We start from the raw sequence: 11,979 nt of genomic DNA on the forward strand, positions 1-11,979 counted from the left end.
TGCATATTTATGTTACAGAAATAGAGGGGCACCTGGATGGCTCCATCAGTTAAGCATCTGACTCAAGATCTCAGTTCATGGGCTCGAGCCCCACGTCTGGTTCTGCACTGACAGCATGGAGCCTGCTTGGTATTCTCTGACCCTCCCCTGCTTGTCTGCTTGTGCACATATGCACTCTAAACTTAAAAAAAAAAAAAACTCTCCAGCAGTACATGGGAATAGTAGCTGAAAGGCAAACATCTTAATATTTATTCAGTGAAATATTTATATTTGATGGGATGAAAGATAAGTAGACTTTGTTTATTGGTAAAAACCAAACCTGAAATGACCAAACAAGCTTAGGACAGTTCAGGATGCTACCAAATGAGTTATCAGACATGTGTCCGTTTTCAGCACTTGGATTTTGGCAAACAATTAAGGGATCACCTACAATTTTTATTACCATCTCAAACTACATTTATCCAGTTATGGGGGACTCATGTCAAAGAGGAAGTGTGAAACCTTAGAGACCATTTATAATATTCTAGAATGTAATCTAATAGTCATTTCTTTGAATTATCAGAAAATGTAACATTCTCAAAATAATGTCTAACACCCCACGATCCATGTTGAAACAGACTTCATAATCAAGAAGCAAACTAAAAACATGAAAGATAGAAGTCAAACTTCCTAAAATTTAAAATTGGTAACTGTTCCTATAGCAATACTTCACAGTAAATATAAATCTCTACATAAAGTATCTTTCAGTCTAAGTGAAATACTTCAAAGCAATACATTCAGAGAAACTAAATGCCAATTTATTAACAGCAAGATTGAAAAGAGCTTTGTCAAGGTAGGAGAAATGTACTCTTAAGTAGGATGTCTACACTGGGGATTAAAAATTAGACTATGTTAAAATATGGGTAAATCTAGAAAAACAGGAAGAAAAATGAGGAAGTTTTACTACAAAGAGTTCCATTGTACCTCAAATCTCACAACGTTATCATAATTTATGCAATAGTTTGAGTATCAAGATCCTGGATTTAAGAATTTCAGAATAGCAAAGTTCCTTAACTTTCTTCCTAGAAAACAGGTTGTTTGTTTTGTTTTCTTGGGGTTTGGGGGCTCTGTTTTTGTTTTTGGTCGTTTTAGAGAAAGGTAGAGATTCCTGGCTTTTTAAAATTGTATTTATGGGGCACCTGGGTGGCGCAGTCGGTTAAGCGTCCGACTTCGGCCAGGTCACGATCTCGCGGTCCGTGAGTTCGAGCCCCGCGTCGGGCTCTGGGCTGATGGCTCAGAGCCTGGAGCCTGTTTCCGACTCTGTGTCTCCCTCTCTCTCTGCCCCTCCCCCGTTCATGCTCTGTCTCTCTCTGTCCCAAAAATAAACGTTGAAAAAAAATTTTTTTTAAAATAAAAAAATTGTATTTATGATTATTTGCATATCTCCTTTCTCATTCGAGGAATTTACCACAAGGACAAAATGACCTAGAAAGAAGAGAAAGGAGCTCTGGACAAACTGGAGCACTGGGCTCACAGGTGGATGAAGGGACTACATGAATATCTCCATGTAAATGGTTCTTTAATTGCCTGCAGATTGACCCACACAGCTGAATGTCCTGGTACCAGATGACAAACTGGAAGTCTGATATTTTGGTCCCGGCTATTGAACCCTCTGCCAGAATGGAGCCACCACACTCCTCTCTGCCGTACTCTGAGCACCCGGTCTTGATGCTTGGGCCTTCCCTGGTAACACAAGCACTAGCTTAGCCCACAAGGGAAGTTGAACATGCTCAACTGACCCTGTTCTGCCCCCATCCTAGGGATTTGCAAAGATAAGCTGTTTCTTGTAGGTGTATATCACCTACCCATCATCCATCTAAACATACATTCTAACAAATATGTTGCCACTGTAGAATTTTCACACCTAACAATCCACAAAGTATTCCCAGGACTCTTGAAACAGGATTTGATTCAATATAAGATGCAAAGTGAGGAGAAAAGGCCTTTACAGAATCAAAGTTCTCCCTGAATGCCATCGCTCTCAAAACTTATCCTATTAAATACAGGAGAGCTTGAATCACTTTTAACAAAGAATATTTATCAAACACTTAATGAAGGACTTATTTGGAAAGCTTATATACAGAACCTTTTAATATGGTGAGAAAATGTTATAAGCTATTAATAATCCTTCCTATCTACTGATTTAGGAGCTAGGTGTTCACGTGTTCCAGTTCACCTTTCCTCCAGAAACACATCTATGGTTTTAATTTACATTCTGTATTTAATACATGTACACATTTAACATGTTTAAAATACATTATTCTCAGTCCTTCAATTGAGGATTTGTCTAAGATGTTCTCCCTGCACAGAGGATGGCTGTCCTCGGCCCTCTTTCATTTTTCCATACACTGTTCATGTATTGGTTTTCCACAAGGACAACCTAGTGATAGTCTCTTTACAGGTGTTCCATCAACACAAGGCTTAGCATAGAATTATTTTGTTCACGTATGTGAGTTACCCCAGCTACATTGTAAGTATAACCCCCCAACTGGGCAATAAATAGGCTTCTCGGGAAGGGAAAAGTGAAATAACGTTTGATAAGAAGTCAGTGATTTTGCATAGTGAAGTGATCAAGGCCTGTCAATTGGGAGCTTCTCTCCAGATGCCCAAGAACAAGATGAACCACACAGAACTTCCCGTAACTGTAGCACATAAAAAGGACAGAGACCAGAGCACATCAACATCACTCCCCTATAGAAATGCAACCTGAGGGAATACACATCAGGGGAGAATCCAACTCCTTTAGCTCAAGTACATACACACACAATCTATGATATGCATCATCAGAAAATAGAGATCACTGGAAGGAAAAGGTCAACTACGTAAAGTAGGAACTGGAGAATCTTCAGACTAAGGAGTCTGAGAAATCTAGACAACTGCGATGGCCTGATGCTAAGAAACTACTGCTTCCATGAACGGTCATGGGTGTAAAATAGAGATTCTCGAGGAGGGTGACAAGTTGGAGTCAGGACAAAAAAGGAGAAACTGGGCAGGTCCTGGACAAGATACTGGCCTCGACTGCAAGTGGCTAATTAACTCATTTAAAGACAACTAGTAGTAAGTATCAGAACCATGCTCCACATTTTCTAAGAGTAGTTATTACAGGTCTAAGTAGCAGGTGTAAGTTTAACACACAAATACGGAGATTACCACAGCTTCCAGCCACCCCAATCCAGCCTCACCACCCACCCCTCTCTTCCAGTTAGATCTGGGGGAAAAAAAGAAAAAGGACTAAGTGCTGCACAGGCACTCAAAGTTCACTCATGTTCTTCACTTCTCCCTATTTCAACCAACGACTGACCACAGCCTTTGCAGCCTGCCCTCCTGCAGGAATGCTTTACTACCATGCACAGCAGTCTTTGCCTAGATGCCTCGCCAATGCTTCAGAAGGTTGAAGCGGACTGTGGTCCATGGCCCAGGGGTTACTTTACCTCCCATATAATCAGAGCTGTTGCCCACACCCCTGTAGCAACTGTTCATTGCCTGACTTCTCAGATGGCTCTGCTCAGTTTTCCATCGGATGTACATGGAGGATTTCTTGTGGGGGGGGGGAATGAAAAGTGATGCCAGCTCTCCACCCTTCCCTTCCTTTATCCAGGACACTTGCATGAAAAAGTAGAACCTATTTCCCTGTCACTTGAATCTGGACTTTTATTTTTGACAGACATAATGCAACAAGAGGGACATGTGCATTACCTACTTTGGCCCCTTAGACCTCTACAACCACCAACAGAAGCCCAGCTAGCCTGCTGGAGGGCGACGGACCACATGACCCGGTCACCACTGTCCACTCAGGTGGCAGCGAACCAACTCCCAGGAGCAGGGATGCCTAACTGGTCTGCAGCGCCCCACAGATGTATGAGGCAGCCAGTTGGCTGGGGCTAGCCTGAAGTGCTGACCCACAGAGTACGGGCCACATATTTGGCTGTTCTTTGAAGCCAGGAGTTTGGGGGTGATTTGTCACACAGTAATTTCACAGAATATGCTGCCCATGAGAAGCTGCCCACACAGCAGGTAACTCCATAGATCAGTTAACTACACAGAAATATTTGAGCCTTCTAGGATAGATCCTACTGTATTTGAATGTTGAAAGTATTTTATTATAATGCTGTATTACTTAGCTATTATATATCAAATTATTATACATCCATTTGAGAGTCCAGATATTCCAAGGGAATCTAGTCAGCAGTGGACATACACTGGGAAGGAAGACATTACACCCAGATACCCACCTTATCAGAACATTGTTCGTTCCAGCAGTCAGGGCTTGCTGCTCAGTCTATTCTGCTTTGCTCAACTTCATCCTCCCTGATTTTTTTTTCCAAGTTACTCCTGTCTGGCCTTCACCAAGGTTCCAGTTCTTTCACACACATCTGTATACACTTCTATCACTTAGGATGCCTACAGATGGAAGCCCCTAAGTTGGCAGTTTTCAGTAGCAAGAAAATTTTCATATACCAAGAAATCCAGATGTCAAGTTCCAGGTTTGCTTTGTTCAGCAGCTCCCAAGTATCGCCAGGAATTTGTCTCTCCACACAACTGTTTAAGACCTCAGCTTTGTCCTCAGAAAAGCTCTCTCCTGGGCACCAAATTACCACCAGGACTGTAAACCTCAGATCTAGACATGGCAACATCTCCTCTTAAGTGGGTCTTTTTAGGAGCCAGAAAGCCCTTCCCAGAAGTCCTCCTGAAGAACTCCTCTCAGATCTCATTGACTAGAATTGTAACACAGGCCTCTTTCTAAACCAATCATTGGCAACTGGTAGGATATCATGATTGGCCCCAGTGAGGATTAACCCCTTTAGCACTTCACCAAGATACCTAACCTCTACGTAGGGATGATCTCAAAGCATGTTTATGGTGTTTAGAGGCTCCATGCAATTTGGTGTATTTGTCCTAACAGCCTGCTTTCAAAGGTCTCTGCTCATTTCAGGTCTTTGGGGGCAATTTTTTTTCCTAAGTCTATACATCAACACAGCCAGTATTCCCTATTATGTGTGATTTTAGATAAGCACTACTGTGTGACTAGAGTCAGAGACCCTCATAATTTCACTCCCTGGTTCTACTCTTTCAACTCAAACCCAGCTCAAATTCAGTCCCGGGACCAGCAGCAGCATCACCTGGAATTTTTTTTTTTTTTTTTTAATAGGGTCTCATCCCAGGCTAGTCCATCAGGAAATCTGAGGTTGAGACCCAGCTGTTTTTAACAAGTCTTTCAAATCACTCAGATGCTCCCTAAAGTTGAGAACTACTGTACTATGTATTAGCAGTGTGGCTTTGGATAAGACCTTCTCCTACCTTCAGATCATTCATCTTTAAAATAGGATAAGGGGCACCTGGGTGGCTCAGTGAGGTGAGCCTCCGGCTTCAGCCCAGGTCATGATCTCGTGGTTTGTAGATTCGAGCCCCACGTCGGGCTCTGTGCTGACAGCTCGGAGCCTTGAGCCTGCTTCGGATTCTGTGTCTCCTCCTCTGCCTCTCCCCTGCTCATACTCTCTCAATAAGGAAAAAAAAAAAATGAAAATAGGGTAAGAAGCTCTCTCAATGGGTTATTGCAAAAATTTAACTATACGTAAAATATTTAGTATGTCCATGTCAGACAATGCACTAAGTACTGGCACATAAACAATGTTAGTATATTTTCACATAAAGCTATGTATTCTTAAGATCTATATACAATTATAAAGGTGTGTAAATACATTAACAGATTAACTACATTTAAAATTTTTTTTTTATTTTTGAGACAACATGAGTAGAGGCAGAAAGAAAAGGAGACAGAATCCCAAGCAGACTGTGCAGAGCCCGATGTAGGGCTTGAACTCGTCAGGAAGGAGATCATGACCTGAGCTGAAACCAAGAGTCGGATGCTTAACTGACAGAGCCACCCAGGCACCCCGCAAACTAAGTATTTTAAAATCTACACAATTTTTCTAGCTTTTTAATGTTGATTTTTATTATATAGTATAGATTTTAAAAACCTAAAAACCTTTTAAAATAGCAGTTCCCTGGATGTATTACCACCATTTAGCTAGGTTTTAGGTAACATATTAAACATATGGACTTTTTCTTAATTTACAGATTAAGTTTCCTTAATTTGTGTTTGATTTGGTTTTCATGTTGGAGGCTTTCTTCAAATAGCTCGTGGTCCTTTGAGATCCTTACATAACTTAGAATGAGGCATTAAATATAATGCAGTTTTTGTGTTTGACCTATTTTGAGATGTTATATCTTAAGACAATCCAAATACCAACTGGAATTATCCTTTGCAGACCACTTCAAGTGTCCATATCTGTTTTCTATGGGGTTTCTTAGATGAAAAAACCTTCCAATTTTCTGCCCAGGTAGAAGAGGGCCAAAACCAGAAGGAAACACATGAAACTAACATTGTGTGTCAATTATACTTCAATTAAAACCCCCTCCCAAATAAAATTAGGTGAAGGGAGCTGGAAAAGACGCCATTCAGTATGTAAATTCATACTGAATCTCCAATTGTTCTCTCAATACATCAACAGCCCATTGCACAGAAAAGTGACCAGTATTCTTCTGTAGTGACCCACCTGACACCAGCTACTTTACAATTTGGATAAATAAGCTTTGGTTTCCCTATGAATCTAATAGTACCTGTTATGCACAGAATTGTGTTCTCCCACAATTTAGAGGTTGGCATCCTAACCCCCAATAATTCAGAACCGGACAGTATTTGGATGTAGGGCCTTTAAATAAAGAGTTAATCAAGGTAAGAGGAGACCCTTAGGGCGAGCCTTAATCCCATCGGTTTTTATCAAAGATTAGCACAATGGAGAAACATCAGGAATCCTTGTTTACAGATGAAAGCCCATGTGAGGCCACTGGGAGAAAGTGGCCATCTGCAAGCCAAAGGGAAAAGCCTCAGGAAAAACCAACCCTGCCAATGCCTTAATCTTAGATTTCCAGTCTCTAGAGCAGTGAGAAAATAAATCTCGAGATCGCCCAGTGTGCAGTATGTGGTCATGGCAGCCTGAGCAAACTATTACCATACCCACCTGTACATAAATTACTCATCAATATTCATTACTGAACTGATTGGAGTAATTGGTTAATTGGTGCCCTGCCCATGACCTCATAGTAGGTGAGTGCATCTATAAAGTGCCCACACATGTGAATAGCCGCCCTCATCCCTAGAGGCCAGGGGAGTGAGGAGGGCAGGCCACAGTCCATGCTCCTGGGCCACACTCAACCAACAAGGGACCACTGTGGTGGTCCCGCTTCCTCACGCCTTATTGGAACAATTCCAAAAGGTCTCTCAGATTCCCAGCAGAGCCGAGCTCCCTTTGCCCACTACAGTCCCATTGTCAGATCTTAAAGCTGAAGGATTATATGGGGGGGAGAAATCCGAAGGAAAGATGCAACAACTACAGTGAAGCTTTGGATTGCAGGAACTTGTTCTGCGAGCGTTCCGCCAGAGGAGCAAACATTTCCAAATTTTATTGCGATAAATGAGCAAGGTCTTGCAATACAAGCAGTACATGATGCCGATCACATGATCACAACGAATCATGTGGTTCTGCTCTTGCTGTGGGATTGTGGGTGACTGTCAATGCAAGGTCACATTTCCATGAAATTCTCAAAAGGCGGCAAAAGCAGGGTCATTGGATAGGTTCCTTGTTAAAGGTGCACAAAAAGAAAAAGATTCCATTGAGCTAATAGACAGCAGTGATTCCATTAGGGATAGTGAAAGTTGTCCTACACAGTAACCCTGCTCTCCCTCTCCCTCACACCAGCCACAAAGGTTTTCAAAGGTAAGTGCAGGTTAATTTTTTTATATTATGAATCTTATTTGGAATTTTTATAGGAATATTTTTGGGTAGAACAAGTCACCTGAATTTCCATTATTTCTTATGGGGACATTCGCTTTGATATACAAGTGCTTTAGATTACAAGCATGTTTCTGGGACAAGTTAGGCTTGCAAACCAAGATTTTACTGTATTTCAAAATACATTATCCTTTATCCTTAATAAAAATTTGATCTGCTGCTCCTGCCTTTTCTTACAGGTGTCAAATGTAAAGGGCTGCTCTCAAATCAGACTCCAGTCACAGAAAGTTTGCATAAGGGCTTGAAAAGGACAATTAGAAATCTATTCGTTTTATTATATAGTAAATTATTAAAGCTTCTATCTTCTGTTATTAAGTTTAGAAATTTAAATTTTATTAGCATATGACATTTTGTCATACCAGTGACTCATGTCTGTTCAGGTGGTTATGGAATGCCATCCCTCTAATAATTCAGGGCATGAAGTTTCAGGAGTGTCATTTCATGGTGTTCTCCCCTCTAATCAGCATGGATTTCTGCGCAACTACAGGCTACAAAGAACACTACTAGGAAGGTTTGGCAACGAGAGGACATAAAGTTCAGAAAAATATATACAGTATCATGGTGGGGACTTCAATTCCACTTACGCTGAATATATAATCTCCTTCAATCTAAAATTTCTTGCCCCTGGTAATTCACTCCTCATACCTGGTGTCTTAGTTCCTGTTCCCCCCAAAGCAGATTGGATCCAAGTGGCTATCTGCGAAGCTAGAAGTGTCCCGGTAGAAGGATAAAAAGGATAATCCAAACTTGACTCCATTTAAGTCTTCCAAAGATTAAAGATTTCCAAATGAGACCAAATTTAAAGAGAAAGTTTTAAGCCAGAAGAGACCAAGATCTCCCTAACACGTAAGATTACACAGGTGTATCCACTAGAAAAAATTGTTACCAAAAACAAAGTTTTCCACAACACTAGTTGTGGTCTGAGAACAGCAGAGGTCTAAAGTGGTGAAGGCAGGAAGATAATTTGAGCAGTTCAAGGGCAGGATTGGTGCCTCATGTTCAAGGCCATATACTCCATGCCTACAACAGCTCCTGGGACATCTACAAAAGGGAGGATTCAGTAAATTAAGGAGAGTCTCAGGGTTACCAATAGACTTTCATTAGGAAGTTAAAAATTAAAAAGGATATTTCTGAAATTCTAACAGGACAAGAGCAAATGGGTGATATATCCAATAGAAGCAGTCATCATAAAAAGGTCATGGGTAAGTGATGAGGTATAGGAAGATTTCTGAACAGGAAAAGGCAAGGGGATCCCCCACAGTGAAATGTGAACAACGTGAAACACCAAGTATTACTGGTAAAAACTTATCTTTATTAATGTTCGTAAGCTAAGTCTTTTAGTCCACAATGGCCCCACTCACCAAAATTACAACATAAGCAGGTTCTTACCACATGCTAATTTGTAGCATAAGTAGGCACGTATACAAGGAGGTAGAAGCTATATATTTGGTTAAAATATGGAATTAAACCAAAATCCTGGAATCTGAACATGTAAAATGATTCGAGTCGTAGGACCTTAAGGACCAGCTCCTGGAGTCCGAATGCCCAGGTTTAGAACCCAGCTCCACAACACATTAGCTGAATAACCTGGTGCAAGTTCTTTAATAGCTCTGGCTGTTTTATCACCTGTAGAATGGTACTAATAGTCCCTCACCACCAGGTTATCATTAGGAGACTCGTGTAAAGCCCGTGCGTGGTAAATGACATGTGGCAGAGACAGGTGTCTCCCATTCAACACAAGGACTTTCCCTAGTGAAGATCAGACTCAACAGCTGATAAACTCAAAGGTTTTATCTACAAAATGGGTAAAGTCTTACAGTATCGTAAAGATTAAGTGACAATACATTAAAAAATACTGTGTTACCCTCTGCTAGCAGTAGGCACTCAATAAATGCTCCTTTTCCTTTACTTTATTCGATAGGAATGTTTGGTGTGCTGGCTGAAGTTCTTTAATAGCTCTGGCTGCTTTATCACCTGTAGAATGGTACTAATAGTCCCTCACCACCAGGTTATTAGGAGACTCGTGTAAAGCCCGTGCGTGGTAAATGACATGTGGCAGAGACAGGTGTCTCCCATTCAACACAAGGACTTTCCCTAGTGAAGATCAGACTCAACAGCTGATAATCATTTAGCACTTACTTTGGGGCTGGTCACTGCAAAGTGCTTTGCATGTATTAACCAATGTTTATATGTACCAAGATGCCTAAAATGCCGCTATTTTCTTTGACAGCCACAAGTTGAACTCAGTATCATGTTTTGTTTTGTTTTGTTTTTTTTTTAAGAAGGGTGGTTATTTTTAGGTTGCCCACAACTCTTTTTGAAATGGTTACTTATCTTTAGTGTACGTTTAGGCAAACGTTTCGTGATTTCAGCTAACTTAGGTACCATTTTCCAACCGAAATCTGTCTTCGAACATATTAAATATCGTTTACACTTTGGGTTGAATACTGAAAGCAAAATTGAAACCCAATGGTTTGCTATTGATAACCTCCTCCCAGTTAACCTATAAACCAATTGTCTTAATATTACCTTATCGACTTTAGGTTTACCCAGTTGGCCAGTCATTTAATGTAACTTCTAAGCTCAAAGGTTTTATCTACAAAATGGGTAAAGTCTTACAGAATCGTAAAGATTAAGTGACAATACATTAAAAAATACTGTGTTACCCTCTGCTAGCAGTAGGCACTCAATAAATGCTCCTTTTCCTTTACTTTATTCGATAGGAATGTTTGGTGTGCTGGCTGAATCCCCCCCCCCTCCAGATTACTTTGTCGTGATATTTTACTTCAATCAATAGGCTGGGGCTTAAATTAGCTGAAACCTATAGCAAAAAAGCAACCTGGTTATATAGTGTTATATCAATTGAGGTCACAATGCCGTATTACAAACGTAAAATCATGATTGGCTTTCAGCTCCGTACTTGAAATGGATTAGCTTGCTAGATGCCTAGGTGGCTCAGGGGATTAAGCCTCTTAGTACCATTCTGCTTGGCTCAAGTCATGACCTCACAGTTTGGGAGTTTGAGCCCCAAATCTGGCTCTCAGCTTAGGGCCTGCTTCAGATGCTCGGTCCCCCTCTTTCTCTGCCCTTCCCCCTCTTATATTAGCTCACTCTCAAAAATAAACATTGAAAGAAAAATTTTTTTAGTAAGGATTGGCGTATTACTTGTGCTCAGGAGACAATTCCCAGCATACACGGCCACCGAGACAGGGCAGACGGATGCTGGTGTGCTTCCCGCCCTACCTGGGACGCGGCTCTCACACCTGCTATGCCGGGGACCCACTCCCAGTCCTCCACTGACCAGGTGACACAGGCTACCCCCACCTGCCCCACACTCCTTCCCGACCCCCACTCTCCCCGCTTCCATGACGTCAGCACTCACCTTCCCCGCAGGGGTGAGGACAACTCGCAGCTCCTCACGCCAGCGCCAGCGAAGGGTTAGTACGCCTTCTTCCCGAGCCGGTCCCCGGAGAACCGGAAAGGCAGCAAGCTTGCTTTCGCTTTACCCTCCCCTTATAAAGCAACCCGCCCCCGAGGTGGGAATCCCCTAGGGGGTCTGAGCAACAAGCAAGGCCTGAGGCCCAGCGAGAGCCTTGAGGATTACTGATTAGTTTCAGGTGTGGCCCGGGTAGTTCACGGTTAGAAGGCGCTTAGGGCCGGGCAGCCAGCGTGGAGAACCAGTGCTTCAGCTGGCCAAGAACCTGCTCCCAATACCACCTCTGGACCTAGAGTAGATCCTCATCCAGAGAGGGGCTCCATGCGCCTTTTCCTCTTCCTTTCTCTTTCGCTCACCCCTCAGACTCTAGGAACCTGCCTTGTCTCAGCCTTTTTCTTAAAAGTTCAGATGGGGGTCGATGTTATGATGGGGTATGTGGATGACAGTGGGGTTCAGAGTTGACAGCCAAGAAAGAATTCTTGAAGACGTCTTTGGTGCAGTGATTTTATTTATTTTAAAAAAAATTTAATGTTTATTTTTGAGAGAGAGAGAGAGCACTAGCTGGGGACAGGCAGAGAGAGGAGACATCATCTGAAGGAGGCTCCCCGCTCTGAGCTGTCAGCACAGAGCCCTATGCAGGGCTCGAACTCA

At 42.0% G+C, this 11,979-nt stretch overlaps 1 long non-coding RNA gene across 17 annotated transcripts in view; it reads right to left on the reverse strand.

The window, feature by feature from the left end:
- The window catches only part of LOC111557315, a 211,242-nt gene extending 199,865 nt beyond the window's left edge, over positions 1 to 11,377 (reverse strand). For all 17 annotated transcript variants that reach the window (XR_006588183.1, XR_006588178.1, XR_006588176.1 and 14 more), the window contains exon 1: positions 11,275 to 11,377. This is a non-coding gene — a long non-coding RNA (uncharacterized LOC111557315). The remainder of the gene's footprint in view (positions 1 to 11,274) is intronic.
- Between the last annotated feature and the right edge of the window lie 602 nt (positions 11,378 to 11,979).

This window comes from Felis catus, chromosome D3 (assembly GCF_018350175.1).
Source record: "Felis catus isolate Fca126 chromosome D3, F.catus_Fca126_mat1.0, whole genome shotgun sequence".
NCBI lineage: Eukaryota > Metazoa > Chordata > Mammalia > Carnivora > Felidae > Felis > Felis catus.